This window comes from Lepisma saccharinum, chromosome 17 (genome assembly GCF_977018435.1).
Source record: "Lepisma saccharinum chromosome 17, izLepSacc3.1, whole genome shotgun sequence".
NCBI classification, from domain to species: Eukaryota; Metazoa; Arthropoda; class Insecta; order Zygentoma; family Lepismatidae; genus Lepisma; species Lepisma saccharinum.
This window is the reverse complement of record NC_139245.1, coordinates 43,409,537-43,431,791: the sequence shown is the minus strand read 5'-3', so window position 1 is coordinate 43,431,791 and position 22,255 is coordinate 43,409,537. Positions and strand designations below refer to the sequence as shown.

Genomic DNA, 22,255 nt, shown 5'->3' with positions numbered 1-22,255 from the left:
TGTCAGTTGAACTAAATCAGAAGTTTGGTGCAGTTATGTCAAGTAAATGAAACTGAAATTACACTATAGGCCTTTGGATGTTGAGTTACTTTGAGACCACTTCACTATTGATTGATTTCGTTTATTTTACTTCGCTTTTCTGCCACTTTTGGCTAATCGAGGAGATGAGGATGATGGATATGTTGAAATTGATTGAGGGACGCTCACAAAGACCCATGCCTAGGCGGGTATTCGAACCCAGACAACTGTGATAACAACTCCGCCATGGTGCCAAATTCTCTCGCAAATATTACATTTGATTGATTGGTTTATTTTGCTTCTCTTTACTGCCACGTTTTGACTAGTAGCGAAGATAAGGATGAGTGATGAAATTGATGATAGGACACTTACAAGGAACACCCATGCCCAGCCGGGATTCGAACCCGGGATCCCTGGCGTCGTAGCGCGTTATGATAACCACTCCGCCACGGAGGTCGGCTCAAATATTATTTAGATCAAATAACCATATGATATATCAACACCTGGCATTTATATAATGGTAACATAAACACTACACTGCACCACAGTCTCTTTTCAATCTTATTTTCCTGGCGTCTTCATTTTTACATGATGACTTGCTACTTATTTTCCAAAACTTCTCCCTATCACACTTCAGCCACGCACATTACAACAGTTCATTGTCATATACTTGGGAAACTGTGGATATCTCTTCTCCCAAAACGATCAGGACTCAGGAGATACACTGCTATCATCCGTAGAGACTTACGCTGTACCTGAAATTAACTCTTGTTGGCTTACAATATATTGGGTGTTTGGGTAAGGCACAACTTAACCTAATTCATAAGCTTCCACTTCTCTGCTCACATTTTCACTTCGCTCACGGTACTCTCGTCGGGCCTACAGCTGTAATTTGCATGGTTATCGGTAGCCAGCAATTACCGGTCATTCTCACATGTAACGTGCATGTTAGCGAAATTTATCTAACAAGCAAGAGGTTCTGTGTGTGTTTGTAAATGTTTCCAAACAATGTATAGACACGCATTGATCTTTTTACAATGTGTGTGTGAATAGCAACGATGGTAAACTTTAGATTCTTCATAAGCAACAGTTTCTTATTACAAACTGTGTTGCTGCTGTTTTTTGTTGTTTTTTTAATATTTGATTTTGGTAAGAATTTCCGCAAAGATAATTTTGTACCATGCCTGATACTTCCCTCGAAGCCCAATGCTCGATGTGAGGGAGGATATCTTCCAGTAATCTCAGTGCCACCATATTAATCCCCCAAGCTAGCCCCAAGACTCAAGAAAACATTCCCCACCTAACAGTTTCCACTTCGATCCCTCTTTGAAGCCAGAACCCCAGGTTCGAACTTTGGTCAAGCATTAATGTAATATTGTGTTTGTCTCATCACCCACTTCATCAGTTCATAGGCGCAGCCATAGGGTTGCCTTTTGGGGCTGAAGCCCTTGCGAGAATCCAAAAGAGGAATGTTAAACAATTTTTGAAAAATAAACACTTCAGATTCTACCATACTAATATATCAAGGATAGTCTCGTAAAGTAAAGCCAGTTTTCTCAATCAGTTTGGCAACGCAGATATAATTATTTAATTTTTTCATGTTCTTTTTATGTCAAATAATGTTTTAGTGTAAGATAGAGTTAGGGGTAGATTGCAGGGGTTTTTAAAGGTTCAGGAACCCATAAATTCTATTGGGTCGGAACCTTTTTTTCTCGCTCAATTTATATTCGGTCCAAGTTGTGTATTGTTTCATTTCAATACCGAACTTGGACCGTATTTAAATTGCCCCGGAAAAAAAGGTTCCTGAATCGTATTTAAATTGATCCTGAAAAAAGGTTCCTGGACCGAATTTGAATACTTTGCAGACAAAAAGGTTCTTTACGATCCAGAACCCATTTACGCTTCCTGATTTTCTCTCCCGGTCCGGAATTGAATTTATTTGCAATTCATGGACCTTTAACAACTCTGGTAGATTGGATGCTGGATTTGAACTAGATCCGTGAAGCCCTCCCTAAGAAAGAATCCTGGCTGAGCCCCTGCATCAGTTCATCCTCATAGTCTCGATTGACCCAAGAGAGAGAAAACCCCTAACAGAAATGAGGACGTCATCGATTTCACCCCACCCTTTTTTCTGCGCTGACAGTAGCAGTGGTGGGCGAATGTGTGGTTCTGGGTCTCGGTTGAAGCTATAACTGGAGGTCCATGCATGATGTAATGTGTTTGAGTTAAAAGGGAGGCACAGTCCGTGCGCTTCATGTGGAGATCCTATAAATAGTCCACGGAGAATGAAACGGGAGTTGCTTCTTGAATTTTTCAGATCTTCCGGGATTATATAACCAAAGCATGGATTCAGTGTGTTTTTCTGTGGGTTTACGTAAACCGCCTCTGGTTAAAGGTTGGCCATGCATTGAGCAGAGAGAAAGAAACCTATTTCGAACAGATAGCCTACTCGTGGTTTCAGCGAAGATAAAAAAAGTGTTTTATCGCCTAATAATTGAATACTACTTGTAACGCAGTAGATATTTGATAAATATGTCAATTTTTCTGTGAGACCTTGAAACAGAAGTGTATTTGCCTAGGCTATCGTACCTTATCGCTTAACAATGCGTGTTGTGGGGAGTTACACTTGCAACATCTCTTTCTCAGAAGGGAGCATTGAACGCCATGCCCTGACAAAACCCACTTGAACTTTACTTTAACAACATGTTTATTCTCTAATGCGTATTTCGGTTCCCCCAACAAATCCCGCTTAGCTGAGTGGTTAGCGTTTATGCCCTTTTATGAGCGGTCCCGGATTCGTTGCACGGTGCGATGTCCAAGAACTTCGATGTTAGGTTGAGGGATTACTTCAGGGAATTAGTGGCGGACCCTCGGGACTCGGGTCTAGAAAACCTGATAAAAGCGATGTGCTGTTATACAACGAAACAACGAAAACAGGCGCAGCGAATCTTGGCTCCACGATACCCTGTTGAGCCAAGCTGATCCGTTTAACCCGCTTTCCCGAAGTCCGTATTTAGATGTCCGCAGCGTGTTGCCAATCAAATCAAGGAACAATAAAGTAAAACAATTTCGAAGTAGTTTGTGATTTATTGTCATCTTTATTTATATCCAAACTTGATAGATAAATCGTCAGCTTTACGAAGAAGAATAAAATACCTAATGAATCCAGTCAAAATAAATTATACACAGAGAAAAAGCATGACATTACTAAGTATGTTGTACAGAGTGATCCATAAGTATTGCTCAACAAATTGTCCATGACTATTTTCGTTGGTTTTTATCTTCATCGTACGTATTTTTAAGGACTGTGTTTTTACATAGCCTATTCTGGTTCAGAGGTTGTAAGCAGATTGCGTGGTGTTTTGTGTCAGTTCTTGAAGTTCTCATTGCATAAAACATAGGGAGTAAACGTGGTGATGCACAATTTAATTGGTAATACTTGTGCATCCCACTGTACATATTCCAGAGGTATTTAAAAACTAAATGCACATAGTTATCCTTCAGGAAAGAGCCGAGAAGTTGTAGACCATCAACAATATGTTTGAGACCACTGCTAGGAGCGTAGAGGTTAGTGTATAAATCATTGTCGAAAATCAGCAACCTAAAACAGATTACAAAATTAATGACCTGCAAGAAAATTAAAAATATTTTTCTTCCCCTAAGAGACATATTTCTTCAGGCTTCCCCGATGGCGTAGTGGTAACGTCTTCGCCTTGTAATCAAGGGACCTCGATACCCGATCTAGGCACAGTTTACACAGTAGGTTCAGTCCCGATTGCCTATCTGTGCATAAAACGACTTCAAACAAAAACTCAAACTTACAAACCTATTGCTTAATTTTCCAATCGAGTTTTCCAGGTTAATATATTAATCATCTTTCTTCAGGTAGTCTCTCGTGCAGTTTTGCAGTAATTGTAAAGCTAAATATGAACCTTCCTCTTTCTCGTATACACCTCACAACTAAAAGTCACAATTCGAGATTCTGTTAGAACACAATTGTGATAGAATTGATTTGTTAAAGATTTGCACAGATAGTCAAACCAGGACTGCACCTACAGTTTAAAGGGAGGATCTGAAACATTGTGCCTCCACCGGGTATCGAAGCCGGGACCCCTTGATTACAAGGCGATGACGTTACCACTATGCCATCGGGGAGTCCCTCACAATTGTGATAAGTTAGTTTTATACGCATGTTGATGGAGGGTCTCACTTATCGCACAACACTTTAGCAACCTTGTGTTCTGACGTCACGGGAGAAAGCTTTTTCATTTTAGGCTAAATGCCTACGTTGTTAGGTTAGGCTAGCTAAGTTTAGTTCTCTTAGCCTAAATAATTATTTTTCATTGAATTTATGCTAATGGAACCAAACCTAAGCTCGTAGGCATACCTCGTCTGATGTCAGAACAAAGGTAGCAAAACTGTTGTGCGACAAGGGAGACTCGTGGATGAGACGGCAGACATCTCGCGTGTAGTGCGTTGTCTAGTAGTACACAACATTCATTCAGAACAGCATTTACCGGGGTGTAAGGGGGTGCTCCTTCCACTTAGTGCACCCAATAGTCAACCTCACTTCCACATAGTACACCCTGGACTGCATAATTCTGTGGCGTCCTGTGTTTTGTCTTTATTTGTGCTGAGCGCCCTTCTTAGCCTCAGCTTTTAACCAAGGTAAGGAAATTTTAGTTTTCAGACACGCTTTTATTTTTGTTATGATAAGGGGCTGGACCCCGTACAGTGTGATGGGTGCAAAATAGCCTCAGTGCTGACGCACCCAAATTTTTTAAAATCAAATTCAAAGAGCAGCATTTACGTGTTCACACTCCCGCCTCGAGAGCGGGTATTAACGCTCGGTAAGTTAATTTTTATTCGTTTCCCGCTCCTCCATGGAATGTATGCTAAGGGAACGGCATACTTTATGCACCGAGGAATGTATTCGAGGAAGCTGTTTATAGTGTAAGCATCGCCCGATTCGTGCGTGATAGCCGAGAGCTGTAAATTGCTGATGGCATCCGAGATTTCTAAGGTATTATTAAGTACGATGTAAGCGCTTGAAAACACACTTGTAATCAGGGCTGGGTTTTTTATGGGTACACGTGTGTTGTGTACGACTTTCTTGAGCTAGACGGTGAATTATTATTGCGTTCTTGGGCTGGAAGATGTTGCCACGAAGTGTGGGTTACTTTGCTTTCATTTTGATTTTGTTATTTAGCTTGCTTTTCTTCTACTTTTGACTAATCGCGACAATGAGAATGAGGGATAATATGAAATTAATAGAGAGACACTCACAAATACCACGCATACCCACAGCAGGATTTGAACCCCCTAGCGTCGTAGTGCGATGTTCGTCACTTTCTTTTCTGTATAACGCATTGCACGATGTATTTTCATTTTCTACTTTAGGCCCAGTTTCTGTTAAGCAACTTAAGAAAATGGTTAGCACAGCGCGCTGGAACGTCAGGGATACTGGCTTTCTAATCCCGGCCTAGGCATGGATGTTCTTTGAGGGTGCCCCTTCATCAATTTCATCATATCATCACTTCATCTTCGCTTTTGGCCAAAAGTGCTTGAAAACCAAGTAAAATAAACGATATCAACCAACCAACCAACTTTAGGAAAATCGTTTTACACTTTTGGTAGTTAAGCAGTAGAAAAATCAAATCAGTTTTCTCATTAACTATATTAGGGCTTCCCCGATGGCGTAGTGGTAACGTCGTCGCCTTGTACTCAAGGGGTCCCGCGTTCGATACCCGGTGGAGGCACATGTCACTGTGGTTCGGATCCCACTTTAAACTGTAGGTCAGGTCCCAATTAGCCTTTCTGTGCATAAAGTGGACTTAAAACACCAACTCAATCAATCTTGAATGATAGAAAACCTGCATAGTGACAGTGTATAGAGCGACCACAAGGAAAAGAACCTTCAGCGAAAAGTCTCCGCGCAGCTTTCGCTTCCTCCTTTCAGCTCGGGTCATCAGAAAGCATGCTCCACACTCCCCCTTCACGCGGGAGTACGGTGCATAGGACAGGAGTCGCGGGTCTGCGCAGTTCCCCCCCACCCCCTTGTGGTTCCACTATAGTGTGGATTGTCTGTCTGTAAGGGTGCAGAGTGCTAGCTCGTGGTTTCTATCGTCGCTTTTCTATCCCGTGTGTTAATTGTGACGATGGGGATGAATGATAAAGCTGGTGATGGGACAGGACAAATACATTCAACCGAACATTCATGCATAACCAGGGTTCGAACCTGGCTTCGTTCCGTTACGGAGATCGGAGCTGCCATTTGGTAATCACATTTAGGTTCATCAGATCTCCATAAAATACAAATCAGTGTACAATATGAATTCATAATTTTTAGGTCAGAGAAAAGAGAGTAGCATTAATCTCCAGTAATCACATGATTGAAATCTCGTCGGCATTTATCGCCAGAAAAACTTCAACCGTCGGCTTTAAATTTAAAGCTTATTGTGTCAAAAGGCAAGTGTCGTAGTTGCCATACCTTCCACGTAACACGAAAGCGAGAACGTGGCCTGAAACCATCAAGGAAGAAAGTAGCAAATTTCATAACGCTTAGTCATGATGGGAGAACGGCAGTTAGTTATTTCAACGTATTCAAGAAAATCCATGGAATGGAAGGAAGGCCATAATGGTGTGTGGCCGAAGTGAAGCTACCAAAGTACATGAAACAAGATGATTGTTGGAAGTGGCAAAATAAATTTCAATGATTCCTCAGTATAAGAGACAAAGCAGTTTTCGTGCAAAATCCAACATATCATATGAATGTGAATGTGAGGTATTTTTTTTTCATGTAGAAGTGCTGATATATCTGTTTTAAATTAGAACAGGAATGTATGACAATCTTGCTTTGTGGCTATGGGAGGGAGACTGGCAGTCGGGAGATCGGCCTAGGCCCTTCAAGGGCTGTCGAGCCACGGGTTATTATTAGTATTATTATTATATATTAAGTCATTGATATTGAGTTCATTTGAGATTTTAAATCTTCTTGAATTAGGGATGGAAAAGAGTATATAGATCTTGCTCAGGATAGGGACAGATGGAAGGCCTATGTTGCTGCAGCCATGAACCTATGGGTTCAAGAAGGTTAGAGAGTTAATTAGTTAGTTATTGGAAGAAGTTAAACTGAAACTTATTTTTGTTCTCTTCGTGCTACAAACTCGTACTTTTTATTTTTTTGTAGTTTGTTTATTCTTGAACATTTTTTTCCTTAATACTTTTATTTCGATATTATGGAGCATCTGATAAGGAAAATATAACGAGTTAACATACCAGGCACATCGAAATTTGTATTTCCAGAGGTTTTGAAGAAGCTAGAAAACGTGACAAAGGAAATGGAGTGATACATACCAATAGAGAGAGGCCGCGGTAGTCCAGTGGGTAGGGCGTCTGCTACCCGCGATCCCCGGAGTGTATAATCCAAAGGTTGGGAATTCTTCGGACGTTGTTCCTGCATAAAGCTGTTTCAAATAAATTGGTTCCCGGGACGATAGAGACGGCCGGAGCGTGGTGCTGATCACCACCTCAAAAATGGCTTAGATGGGACCCTAACTCCACATCCCTCTACATGCATACCTTCATGGAATGGTGCAATGTGCACGGGGAACTTTACCTACCATAACCTCATTGTATCTATTGGGTCATTGTCATTTTAATAAAAATGGGCGTTACATTTAATCTTTTCAGCTTTTTATTCGACAGGCAGTGTTAGGCTAGTAATATAATATAAACCTCTCCGCGAAAGATTAGCGAGATATCTTATGTTTGTACTAGTATCATTTGAAGCGTGGAAATGCTCGTGGGCTTACATTACAAGCAGTTTCTCTTCGCACATATGGAAGTGCATTTAGCAGGGCGCTGAAGGCAATGTTGAGAAAGTAGGTCAGGCGTCTTTCCGGAGTGTTATTACTTGTTTCCTTCAATGCCAGTGAAACCGTCTCCTTGTTCTCTCCACGAATTTCATATTTTCAATAAATCCAGAAACTTCGAGTCAAGTATGCAACTGTATCAGTGTGTGCTTGCGTGATTTTTCAACGGAACTGGAATTATTTACAAATAAGTAGCCATGAAATGCTCAGATTGTGTGATTTTAAATGTAATTTTTAATCATTTATTATAATTTTGTGAATTCAAATGCCGTAGCGAAGCGGTTATCACAGCCCGCTACAACACCAGAAGTCCCGAGTTCGAATCCCGGCCTGGGCATGGGTGTTCCTTGTGAGTGGCCTTTCATCAATTTCATCATATCACTCACCCACATATTCTCGTTTAGCCTGCCGGCCCACGTTGCACATCGCGCTACGACGCCAGAGGTCCTTGGGTTCGAATCCTGGCCTGGGCATGGATATTTGTGAATGTCCATTCATCATATCACTCATCCTTATCTTCGCAAATTAGTCAAACGTTGCACAAGAAGCGAAGTAAATTAAGCAAATCAATCAGTCAACCAATCTATGTATCTCGTTTAGCTTAAAGTGGCAGAAAGGCGAAGTGAAATAAACCAAATCAGAATCAGAAATCAAATGCCACCTCAAGAATGATTTCCATAGCCTTTGCGAGTATCCATTTATTGATTGTTTTTCTGATCACCATTCAACGTCACCGCCTCAATTAGCGTAAATATGTTACGTAAAATAAGATATATGAGAATATAAAAATTAGTATTATTCTTCATTTGATGATTGTCAGGCATATTTGATTTTTTTCTTTGCATTATTTACCAAATTCTTTAATTTCAAGTGCGTGGATCTATTTTTATTGTGGTAGTGCCACATTTCAGGTTCTGCCGCCACGCGAGCTTATGTAATATTTAATTGTCGCTTACGCTAAAGTAAATTTGAAATCCAGTTCTTCCCCTTTGATAATTATCCGAACACGTGGATGCGTACATACGGTACCAGGATGCATCTAGTGTTCGGCCTGTCCAATCAGCACGTTATCTTCCACGTGTGGTTCAAGTGCTTTCACTCTTCTATACCTCGAACGGCGACAAGTGTAGATAGTGTACAAGACATTGAAGTACCAAAAGGAATACAACTTAATTCTTGGTGAATGAACAAATGTGGGTCAGTGTGTGTCCACCATACGACTGTGTCACAGTCAGGTACTCTACCGATTGGACCACCACGCCCACCCACAACCCCTCACACATATACATACATACATGTATTTTTAATAGTAGGGCCTCCCCGATGGTACAGTGGTAGCGTGGTCGCCTTGTAATCAAGGGGTCCTGGGTCCGATACTCGGTTTATGCACATAGTGGTTCGGATTCCACTTTAAACTGTACGTCCAGTCCCGAATAAACTTATTGTGCATAAGGTGGACTTAAAACACCAAATCAATCAATCACATACTTATACCAGGGGTTAAGCGACATTTTGGTCTTTCCAGGGGTTCACAAATAATGCCGTGCTACACTTTCGCCGAATGTAATATTCTGGAAATGATGCAGAATTCGAACATTCTTTTTAGTTTGCACCAATTTTGCGTGAAAAACTGGATTTTGTGATTACATAACATGTATTTTAATATTCTGATTAAATTCTCGAATATTTTAAAGAAAATTCCTGGTAATTTGATCATATATTTGAAGTAGAATATTTACACGCTAGTATTGAAAATTTTGAACAAGTTTGAATTACAGTAAAATCCGCTTAATTAAACTGAGTTTTAATGCATTTTCTTCTGTTCTTTTAGGTTATTTCAGTTAATCCGGACTTTCGTTAAACCGGCCAACTTATTACCCCATTAGTCCGGATTAACGAGGTTTTACTGTATTACAATATTCAAGCATCGGTATCGGTTTAAAGTGATTGGCTGAACCGTAATATAGAACTTTTCAGGAGGTAACTTGGAAAGTAAATGTTCTTTTTAAAACACCTCGTGTGAGTGTGTGGGCCCACAAGGAAATAATTATGCTGTTGATGCCACCACATAGACCTAAGGTACTTTATTTTATGATCAATGAAAACGAGGTTCGTCGTTATTGTGTTATCAGTCAAGTTCATTGAAGGGGTTCTTTTCCTGCATTTCCCCGAGTAGCTACGGAATGTGAGCGTATTCAACTCATACGTTATGCAAGCTTACATTCTATCCTGGGATGAGATGTACCAGTCACTCCGTTTAGGCATTCATCAGAGTGGAATTTTCGTGGAATGCTAAAAAATTGCGGCAGGATAAGATCAATTATCCTCTCCGCTCACTCGAAGGAAGTCGCCACTGGACAGGCTACTTTCAGTCGCAGCCTCCACGCGGGCGGTTTGCATGAGACCTTGCTAAGCGTGCACGTAACAAGTGAAAGGTCCTCCTGTGGGTGGCAGCTGTTTGTTCTGTCAGGCTGATTCGAAGGCTTTCCTGTGTTTAATGCCTCGTTGGGCGTTAGCCTTTTTGCGATCTCAATGTGAAATATGATTTGCGTAGCTCTATTCAACACCCCCCCCCCCTTTTCATCCAACTACCGTAGTGTCGTGGGGAAACAGAATCTGATTAGGCCAGATGTCGCTGTGTAATTTGAGCTGACGTTCATTTTCTGCACAGAAGAGGCTACTCGTGACACGAGTGGGAGATTCCGGCAAACAACCAGGTATCTTTTAATCGAGTTTTGCATTAATCGCAAGATGAAAGTTGCTGGATGTGTGTTCATTAAATTGCGTAGGAGTGTTCGTGCCTGTGTGCGTTCACTTTCGATCTCGACACCGAAGGTCCAGGTTTCATGCCCCACCTTTAACGTTGGTGTTCTTTATCAGTTTCGTCTGATCATCGTTGATCCTCATATCCGCGAATAGCCAGAGCGACATAAAATACCCTCATTAAATAAATCAGTCAAAGCAGTGGCGAACACTCCGTGGGGTGGGATATTGAACATTTTTGTCATCCATACGTATATCCACCCTTCCATGCACACGTACATACTTGAAATATGAAGGGGTGGGTAGGTGTTTTGTCGCACCGACCACCCCTGTTTCGGAGGGAGTGTTCACTGCGTAGAAGTGTTACTTAATACAGCTTACAGTTAGAAAATATCTGGTTTCTCTTTGGACTAGCTCTTTGGCTAATTCAATTTCAACTAAATATACTTTCAGACCAAAAATGAAGCAATTTCTTTCCGAGCTGAAAGTCTAGCATTTTTTGCAGTTGTCATTAAGTTTCAGTTTTCTGAGAATAAAGTAGCAGGTGTCATCAGAGAAGAAAAATAAAGTAACATTGGCATTAATTCTTAATGCAGGGAGCCACGACAGGAATATGAAGCCAGGTCTCTCGCATGACCACTAGTCGGTCTACCTACTGAACCACCGTGGCTTATGTGTGTGTGTGTTGGTGGTGCGTGTCCTTAACCCTACGTTTGTTTAAGAAAGAGAGAGAGAAGTTTTTCTCTCCTCTCAGTCGTTGTTGTGGAAGTTCATATCGGTCTGATATCAGTGGCTTCGTGACACTGCCGTTGTAATATCATTTACAGCCATTTTTCAGAACGCGCGATCCATGTCTTCCTTATCTGGGTCGCTCGCTTTCTTCGCTGCTCATGAGCGCCTAAGCATCCTGAGATGCAGAGAGAGTCGGAATTCCCATCATGGGGAGGAAACCACTGTGAATGGCATCGGAGACAAAGATGGAAAATTGAAAGTATTCTGTGATCTTCCGGCGTTCGGTGCAGAAATTGCCCGTCTCAGCATACCCCACCAGGATTCCATTATCTTATCGTAACGGTGGCTTTGACTCGGGTTCATTATCGTGCCGTTTGATGCAGCCACAGTACGTTGCGTTACGGAGAAAACGTGAGATCTCTTTCATCTGCTCTTGTCAGGTGTTATCAGGATTTTCTGGGAGCCAAAAGATCCAAGGGTAAACTGTTGGTAACGTCTTTGACGGTGTTGAGGGGCATCGTGATTGATATATGGAAGTCGTAGCTGAGAAAATAAAACTGATGTACCTATTTTCTGCATAGAATCTGTGAAACGAACCAGCATTTTCGCACATAAATCTCGAGAGATATTTAGAACGTATTTCTCTTGGGGAACCCTGACCATCGCAATAACTTTTCCACTGTATCATTGATGATGATATTCTGCAAGGACAAAAGTGCATCTGTTCACAAGATAAGGAGACAACTTCCCTCATTTGTTTCAAAACAAAAATGTCAACATTGTTAAATGTCGCGTCTCTACTTTCGTTGTGTATGGTTTTTCGCCTTCATGATGGCAGTGCATAAAGATGACGATCATGGGTTGAAGAGTGTCCCACATTGTGGCAACGTAAAAACAGGATTGGGTCCGTCTACGTACACACGCAACTTGGAATACGTCGTGAAAATTGGTTGCTAAGAACCCTATCTAGTCTTTGTAACCAAACAGGGTTCCGGGTTCGAATCCCGGAATGGGTGTTCTTTGTGAGTGTCCCTTTATCAATATCATCACTCATCCTCATCTTCGGTATTAGCCAAAACTGGCAGACAAGCGAAGTAAAATGAAGCAAATCAATCAATCAAGGACCGAAATTACAAATCCACTGTTTTGACATGCAACATTTTAGGCTTTGAAACTATGCAACCCGGAACGAAATTAGCAAACATGATAGGGGAGACCGGGGTAATTAGAACATGGGGTTATTGGAACATGTTAATGTAGAATAATTTAAAACAAAAAGACTGGTGTAATAACATTTCATACCTATGTACCTACACTAAACCTACATGCAGAAAATTTGTTATTGGAATAACTACACAAAAGTAAGTTTTATTTGACTTTTATTATACACCTGCAAAAATGATGTGACGCATGCTTGGTGTTTCTCTGCTTCTGCATATACTGGATGTGAATGAAAGAACCCTTTCAAAATTTTCTTCACCCCTATAATAAAACATAAAGGCACACATAATTTCATGTGAGTTCGGTTGTCTATGGGCAATTTGCCTGGTTTTTATAAGCAAAGTTCTTATTACCCCAAAAATTTCTGCAAATGGGTTATTAGAACATTGCGTAATTTGCTTGATTTCGCTTGGGTATACTAGATTGTACATGTAACTATCAGAAGTTTTTTCATTACTACATTGTAGAATGGCCTGTAACCTTTCAAATAAATCATAGAACACTGATTTTCATTCACACATATTTGCTTCACAGCTGGGAAATTGAACTTTATGAAAAAAAAGACGTTAACTTGGGATTTTATTTAAACAAGCATTGATAACTCCAGAAGAAGTAGAGCTATTGTGTTCAAATTTGCAGGGTAAATGGGACATTTATATATGATGTTTGTATTACCCCAACAGCAATCTAAAGCTATTCAGTTGAAATTTCTAACTTATGTTCCATTAACCCCAAATGGGGTAATTGGAACAATTTTATGGTGTCATGACAATTTTTTTTTTTTTTGGACGAGTATTTGCAATGCAGGTATGGTCATTATTTTTTTCAAAAATATGCAAAAGATGTCCTTTTAAATGGTAGAATTTTTTAAAAAATCCATCAGTAACTTTCTGAGTAATTTACAGTGGAACTTCTACAGGTTGTTTCCTGTTCTAATTACCCCGGTCTCCCCTACTCCATTACCTGTTCATTAAGAAACGCTGCGACGCATGGTCGCCAAAAGATCACTAAATTGAGTAATGCGTGACGGAAAAATCGTTCTCGATAATTCCTCAGGGCGTATACAGTGAAATATATGACAACCTCCCTCGAGTTTGAGGTCGCAGGTCTCCACACTCGTTGTTAATATGCAGACTTCGTATGTCATTAGGAAGAGATAACGGTAGAATCGTGCACTTACACAGGTTTCCCATACTTAGCATGTACCTTTTATTTCTCGCAGCGTTCTTTTGTGTGCATGCTTATATCCGGCGTTCGTGCGCATTAGGATCACGTGGGGGCCGTTACGGGGGGGGGGGGGAGCTAGAAGCCAGTGTTTGTGAAGATACGAACATGCTAGCCGTATCGGCAGGCAACTTTTATGCATGTTCGAACAGATGCGTTCAAATATTCACTCTGTTCTAAAGACCTGTGCTCATTTCCCCCCGTTCTTTATGAATATCGCATGATTTATGAACTGAATTCACGAATGTTTTCCTTTCGAATGAATAAAAATTCAGGTGCCTTTTTTGCATGCTTCTTGGGGAAATTTCTCTTTTCCAGCTCTTTTCCAGCCATTAATGCATTTTTGAATCCACCCCCGATTCTTCATCCGATCATTTTTTAAACCCAGGCTTGGATAATGACCTCCCCGATGACTTAGTGCTAATGTCATCGCCTTGTAATCAAGGGTTCTCGGGTGGTGGTCCCGGTGGAGGCACATAGTGGTTCGGATCCAACTTTAAACTGTAGGTCCAGAGTTCATTATCTTTTCTGTGCATAAGTGGGCTTAAAAACAAACTGAAGCTTGGTTGATTGATTTAGTTGGCGTTTTAAGTCCACTTTATGCACAGTAATGCTAAGTGGGACTGGACCTACAGTTTAAAGTGAAATCCGAACCACTATGTGCCACCACCCGGTATCGAACGCCATCGGGGAAGCCCGCAAGCTTGTATTATGTGTGGTGCGCACACCACTGCCTCCCGTGTTCTAAATGGTTTCATATTGAAGTTAGTGTGTACAACTGTAAAGCATACATTAAACACATTTAAAATGTGTGTGTACAACCGCCCATCTGCATAATTGCTTTGTCAGGAAAGTATTCTCAGATCCCTGGTTATACTGTATCAGTTACTAGGTTTTCGGTTCCGGAACCATCCCTAGTTCAAAGTTCTGACCTGGAATAAAGATTTTGAACTGTTGGACGTTTGACAGGGACATAGGTAAATATTATTGGAAATGTAGCTAAAATTTTCCGTTGCCCCTCCCCCTACTTTGCTTTTTGGAAACTTCGATAAAAGCCATGTATTATGTAAATTAAGAATTGCATGATTGAAGCACGACCCACTCACATGAGTTGAAACACTGCGTGGATCATTCATTTCCCGTTGTTGTCAACGAAAATGTACGTGTCATGGCATACATTTGATGCAAACAAACGTTCGTGATATGTCATGTGCTTCACCCGTCTAATGACGTGTGTTCCTTTTACCTTCCGGAAAGCATATTCAATTTCGATCAGAGAAAGAGAACATGGAACCATCCCACATGTGATATGAAACCTTAATGCGTTAGGCAGATACTGAGAGCAACCTTCTTTGAAAAGGTAAACCTAGCTCTTGTGAAGTTTTTTATGAACGTTTCTTAGAGGAATACGAAGACCATATTTCCTACTTGTATCGCGCAAACCTTACCGTTGGATTTCCCGACAGAAATTTATCTAAAAGGGCAATCTTAGCTGAAAGGAAACGGAATGAGGAAAGGAGATGAAAGATAAAGGATGAAAATAATTTTCTCTGGGTGATGCTGTGTAGCTCAATGCTCTTCAAGCATTTTCCCTAAGAACGTTTCCTTTCACGTGAACAGAAATAAATTGCTTTTATCATGTTCTAACAATGCATTCCTTCGTTCTCTTCACATGTGCTCTCTGTTATCGTGGATGTGTGTGGGTTGGATTCAAGAAAGTGAGCACGAAACTCGCATTTAGATGAGGTTATCGTGTGACACCTCCTCTTGAGCTAATCTAAGTAAATCGGAAGTTGGAAAGTCATATTTATCTTTCATCTTCGGGGCCTTGAAGATGACGCTGAACGTAATTATATTCAGTTTCCCTTCAGTTAGAACAGGGAAGAAACCTTGGCCACGCCGGTGGCGTAGTGGTAACGTCGTCACTTTGTAATCAAAGGGTCCCGGGGTCGATACCCGGTGGAGGCATGTAGTGGTTCGGATCCCAAAGTCCAAAGGGGAAAAAACAGGAAGCCTTGGGTTTTTGCAGTTTTTACTACTTTTGTAGTTCTATTGCATTTTTTAAAATCGCCAGTCATGTTTCTTTACTGCATTTTACCACTTGGTTGTTCAGTGCCTTTCGGTCGTATTTGCTTTTTTCAGATTTTAAAATGGAAAATACATATGTTAATTCTGCTCAAGTGCAAAGAGGAGAAACAGACATAAGAACATGGATAACTACTGCATAGTGTTTTAATATGTATTAAAAGTTATAACAAGGGATAAACTTTTCATGACCCAAGAAATTATTATAAAAAATTGGGACCACCATTGGTATATATTTTCATATGTGGAAAATAACGGGTGTCCCAAGTGAAACGCATGATTTAATTTGAGAAAAAACATTTTATATATTTATTAGTTGACAAAGTTATTACATTATTTGAAAGGGTAAACACTGCCATTAAATGTTGAAGAGGATATCTGACAAATGTCCTCCACGACGCATTTGACACACTCGAATTCTTTTGACAAATTTCTGAATCACTTTTTCGCATAACTGCGGCTCATTGCCGTCGATAACTCTTTGAATTTCTGCTTTCAATTCAGGAATTGTCCTACCGAAAATGTCAGGTAATTTACCCACAGTCTCCGCACTTGTAATGAATTTTCAATTCAATTTTCCTTTTTTAAAGGGCGAGGTTCAGCCTGCGGCTGTTCTACCACCTAACCCCGATGGATACATATGCATACTAAACATATTCTACATACTAAATGTTTGTACAATAACAAAGAAAGAAGAAAACCATAAAGAAGACACAAAAATAACAATACAAAATTGAGAACAAAGGCTCGTCTACACACTAAAAAAATAAAGAGATTGAAAACAAATACACAAAGGATACACAAATTAATAGATACAATTCTGCTTGGTGTGATTAAGATTAATACAAATTATATAAAAACATAGAAATGTTCTTAATATACGAGAAAGGACAAAATATCGTCAAGGGTTGGCAACATGTAAGGGGGAAAGTAAACAAGCAAAATGAAGATACTTGTTTTTAGGAAGTTGGTTCAGAAATGAGAGCTATTATTCGTGAGTGCTGGAACACAGATATTGTTCATTTAACGATAGTTTTTAGTTTGTCTTTGAAGCTGTTGCGATTAGTGATGGACGTCATGGAAGGAGGAAGTTCGTCACTCGCTCCTCCGTCATGTAGCGCTCCATTTGACTAACCGCAACGTTTTTACTACAACGTGACACCGCAGAACCAACCCTGCGGGAAAAAAGTGGCGCACATTTTAAATGCTGCATTACTTTTGGGGCATCCTTTAGCTCTGTGCCTCAGGGGGTATGGAAGTCAACCAGTCCGATGTTATGTCATAAAAATCTAACCTTAATAAATAACTTTATAGGTAATTTTTAAAAATAATTGCAAGATTATTTTATAGGTTAGTGCAGAATAGGGATGGCCAAACGGAATAAACACACATAAATGTGAGACATTTCATTCCAGGATGAAACCTTTAACACATATAACAAGATAGAAATGTTATACAAAAATTATACAATTGTTCTACAGTTACAGTTTTACAAATTAAAATAAAACATTATAATATATGCAGTGTTACATAATTACAAAGTGTAAGACTAACAAGGGAGGTTACGTAAGTGTCCCCCTCCGATTTCCATGAAACTTGGCAGGTGTATAGTGGGGCCAAATGGAAGAAATACGTGTTTTTTTGTTTCAGCTAAAAAACTGTTTTAGGGGGCAACCCCCCTCAAATGTCAAGATGAGGACAAATTTAAGTGGGCATTTGACCCCTGTGTCCTCCTCCGATTTTGAAGTGGGGATCTGACCCCTGTGTTCCCCTCCAATTTCCATGAAACGTGGCAGGTGTATAGAGGGGCCCAAAGGAAGAAATACTTTTTTTTTTTTTTTTTGTTTCAGCTAAAAACTGTTTTAGGGGGCAAAATCCCCTCAAATGTCAAGATGAGGACAAATTGAAGTAAGGATCTGACCCCTGTGTCCCCCTCCGATTTCCATGAAATTTGGCAGGTGTATAGAGAGGCCCTATCCCCCCTGTTTCTTCCTATGCCATATTTACATGGTTTTGGGGTCACTTCAATTTCTCCTCATCTTGACATTTGGGAGGGGGCTCTATACACCTGCCAAGTTTCATGGAAATCGGAGGGGGATACTTAGACCTCCCTTGTAAGCGTATTAATTAATTACAAATCGCGCACGCGAGCACACACACTATATATATGTGTGTATGTATGTATGTATATTATATATATATATATATATATATATATATATATATATATATATATGTATATTAGCAGGTAACAATATGTTATAAACACATTCTTACTTTCCAAAGAAGCGCATGTGGGATGGCAAAACGGATCCGGATCCGAAAAAATTTAGGATCCGGATCCGCCAGGATCTGAATCTGGTCATCCCTAGTGCAGAATTGTAAGTCACAAATCCTCAAAAGAAAGTTGGGGAGAGAGAGATCCTACGTAGAATTGGAATTAATACTATGTCCGTGAAATGTGTCAGTAGTATGACCAGCAGACTGAAACATTCCAAGGTAACTGCACGTAGCAAGGACAACGCAACCAGAGCAGCTTTTCACGATTTTTACGAAGATAACGGCTGTATTTATGCTTCAAGAAGAACCTGTAAAATTAGTCCCGATGTAGCCTATCTGCTCGCCGGAATATGTACCATGGCTCCGATTCTCCAGTTTATGTTGAATCACATCACCTCCGACAGTCACTGTCTTGTTGCCGGAAGTGGTTGGTCTGGTTGTGCATTCTGGGATGATTCCAAGAAACTTGGAAAGATCAATATGCAGCACTAAAGCTATGGTAGGAACATCGATTCATGAGCTTACACATGGTGTTCGTGATTGAGGGGAGTTCTAACACTCGCAGAGAATTTAGTTAAGACTGTCGTATGGCCCATACACAGAAATCTGATGTGTTTTGAAACAGAAACATTCGATTACGCTTCTTCGTTAAACATAATCAAAAGTGCATTGTCCCTGATGAATAATTGTTTGTCGCCTCACCAACATCAGTTTTTTTTATTCTAAATATATTTCTATGTTAAAAAAAACAGTAGAATATTGTTTTAATTGACTTTGTGTGTTACACAAAACATAATTTCGCATTGTTTTTGCTGTAAAGATATTATATTTTGAATGATTCAATTTTCAGTATCTGATCTCTATTTGTTACTGTGCGTCACTTTTCTTCCTCTTGGGGTAATCGTGACGAGTTAACTCATGCTAAGCAAGGTTGTTGACATTATTGAGGGCGCAAAGTTTCCACATACATGCCGACCTCTTTAGCGGAGTGGTTTACACAGCACGTTACGACACCAAGGATCCCGCGTTCGAAATCCGGACTGGGCATGGATGTTCTTCCTGCGTGTCCCTTCATCAACTGCATCATATCATCGCTTATCCTCATCGCGATTAGCCAAAAGTGGCAAAAAAAACGAAGTAAAATAAACCGAATTAAACAATTCTTACAGACATGTATGTCAAACCAGGGGTCGAAATTGGACTGTTACATTTAGACAGAACTAAGTATACAAAATGTAGCACATATGTGCCAGAATTGAAAACTTAGTTTCTTGCTCGAGTTATTTAAAGGGCAAAAATATCAAGAAAATGCACAAGAAAAAAAAGTATTTATTTTGCTTTTTTAACTTAATCATGACAATATCAGTTAATGATAAACGGACGAAATGGATCGGAACACCGTGCCTTATAGCCGGCCTCCGTGGCAGAGTAGTTAGCACATCGAGTTACGACGCCAGGAGTCCCTGGTTCGAATCCCGGCCTGGGCATGAGTGTTTAGCTTCATCAATGTCATATCATCATCACACATCCTCATCTTCGCGATTAGCCAGACATGGCAGAAAAGCGAAGTAAAATAAACGAAACCAGTCAATCAACCATGTCTTATATTAGTCGGGATTCAGATCTAGGACCTCTGGTTTTACCAGGGCCATGTATACTTTAGAAATAGAGATGATAACTAATTTTTCTGGTCCAGTTTTCCTTTTGCCTTGATTTTATGATATGCGCGTTGATGTGGCCGCTGAAAACAGAACTAGTGTTTTATTTTAACCATTAGTCCCGGAAGCGGGGAACGATATAAAGGCTGATGTCATATTGCGATAAAGTTTTGTGCTAACAGTTTGCTGGCTCTTTCCGATAACAAGTTGGAAGGATATGAATGAAATTCTGCTAACTACAGCTGAATCATTGGTGCGTCGACCACATGACCGAGCAGAAGATGCTCTTCCCCGCTCCTTGCGAGTGAACCCAGTCTAAGTGAATGAACTGTAAGCTGTAGTACGTCCAGACGAGGCCCAGATGTCGGTATCGACCCAGCATTTTGAGGCCAGTTGTGGAGCTGTCTATGAACGAAATTGTAGCCCGGCTCCGGTCTTGAAAGCCCAAAGGTATGGCCATCAAACGAAACCCGGACAGAAACGCTTCGCCCTTTGAATGGTTTTTATTTGCACCAAGATGTTCATCGATCTAAATTAATGAAAATACCGCTCCTACAGGTCTCCTACCTACTCAAGTAGGATCCGGTGAACTGTTCGTGCATGTGCCGGCCTCCGTGGAGGGGTCCCGGGTTCGAATCCTGTCCTGGGAAATGGGTGTTCTTTGTGAGTGTCCCTTCATCGATTTCATCATATAACCACTCATCGTCATCTTCGCGATTAGCCAGAAAGTGGAAGAAATGCGAAGTAAAATAAACCAAATCAATCATTCGTCGCCCATGCCTGCTCATCGAAGTTTTCCTAATTTAATTCTGCTATTAATAATAAGATGAATGCTGCCGAACTTACAATTGTAATACTAATTTAAAATCAAGGATAAATTATATTTATACCACCTGCAAGTCCACAACTTAATTTTCTATTTAAACTACCAAGTCAATTAAACTCAAGCGAATATCGTATTATGTACCCTTCCACGTCACCTTATTCTTTATCCCTTTTGAGTTGAGTCAACCTCTGTGGCGGAGTAGTTAGCATAGCGCGCTATGACCCCAGGTGTTCCTGGTTCGAATCCCGGCCTGGGTATGGGTGTTCGTTGTGAGTGTCCCTTCATCAATTTCATCATCTCATCACTCATCCTGGTCATCGCGATTTGCTAAAAGTGACAGAAAACCGACGTAAACCAAAGATGATATGCTCAATCAACTCCTTATTTTATGTATGTCTGTTAGAGTAAGTGACTACGTTGCACGCCCGTATAGTACAGTGGGATTCATAAGTATTATCAAGCAAATTGTACATTACTGTTTTTATTCTCTTGAAGCAATGAAAGCTTCAAGAATTCAAACAAAACGCCAAACAAGTTGTTTGCAACTTGCATCAGTGTAAGTAAAAATACAATACTTAAAAATAAGTTGGATACATGACAAAAAAATATTGAAAGTAGAGTTAGTAGATACGGACTATTTGCACTATAGCACAGTCACAATTCTGTTAGTCAGTCATGAGTTCCTTAATAGTATGCAATGCTAATGGTTTATAATTCCAAGAGTAACAGTCGATCGTAACACACATAAACGAACATAACAACTTTCTGAAACATGTATCATGGGCAAGCCCAGGCACCTAGGAACACACGAATGAGAACAGGACAAACGAATCCGATTAAGCTAAGTAATTAGCTGCATATACGTAAAGGAGGTTGCCCTCTGCTTTCGTGTCCTTGGGGGAAAAAAAAACAATTTCGCAAGTTTCTATGCAGATAGGAACAGAGTAGAAAAGTTAATCGCCAGCCTTGAATTAACGATTTGAATACCGGAAGAGCACTGACAGCTACATTGCCTTTCACACGTGCTTGAGTGCTTCTCATCGATTGGAATGTAATAAACGGCGATTGCTCCGGCATGTCATGTCTGAAGTTTTTCTGTTGGCGCAGTCTGGAATATGAAAGAATTCGCTTACTTGGCAAACGTTTGTTTGAAGCATCCTACAGCGCATCCTACATTTGTAAAAGGAGAGTTGAATTTAATAATACACAAGTTGCATATGACTCTTAGATCGAGATTATTCATAGAAAGAAACTTGAAATGTTTGTTCTTCCCTTCATAAAGTTCATTGTGTACGAACAAGTTCAAAACCTTGTTTTTTTTTTATTATTGTTGATTTAGGTTGATTGATTTTGTTTCAGGTCCACTTTATGCACAGTAAGACTAATCGGGACTGTTCATACAGTTTATAGTGGGATCCGAACCACAATGTGCCTTCACCGGGTATCGAACCCGAGACCCCTTGATTACAAGTCGACGACGTTACTACTAAACCATCGTGGAGGCGTTTTGTTGTTTTCGTATATGTACGGGCGCGGTTGTAAAGGACACATTTCATTAATATTTCAGCTTTCGG

General features: G+C 40.3%; 1 protein-coding gene across 2 annotated transcripts in view; it reads left to right on the top strand.

The window, feature by feature from the left end:
* Src42A (Tyrosine-protein kinase Src42A) overlaps positions 1 to 22,255 on the top strand; it is a 163,769-nt gene that overhangs the window by 40,422 nt on the left and 101,092 nt on the right. The window lies entirely within an intron of this gene.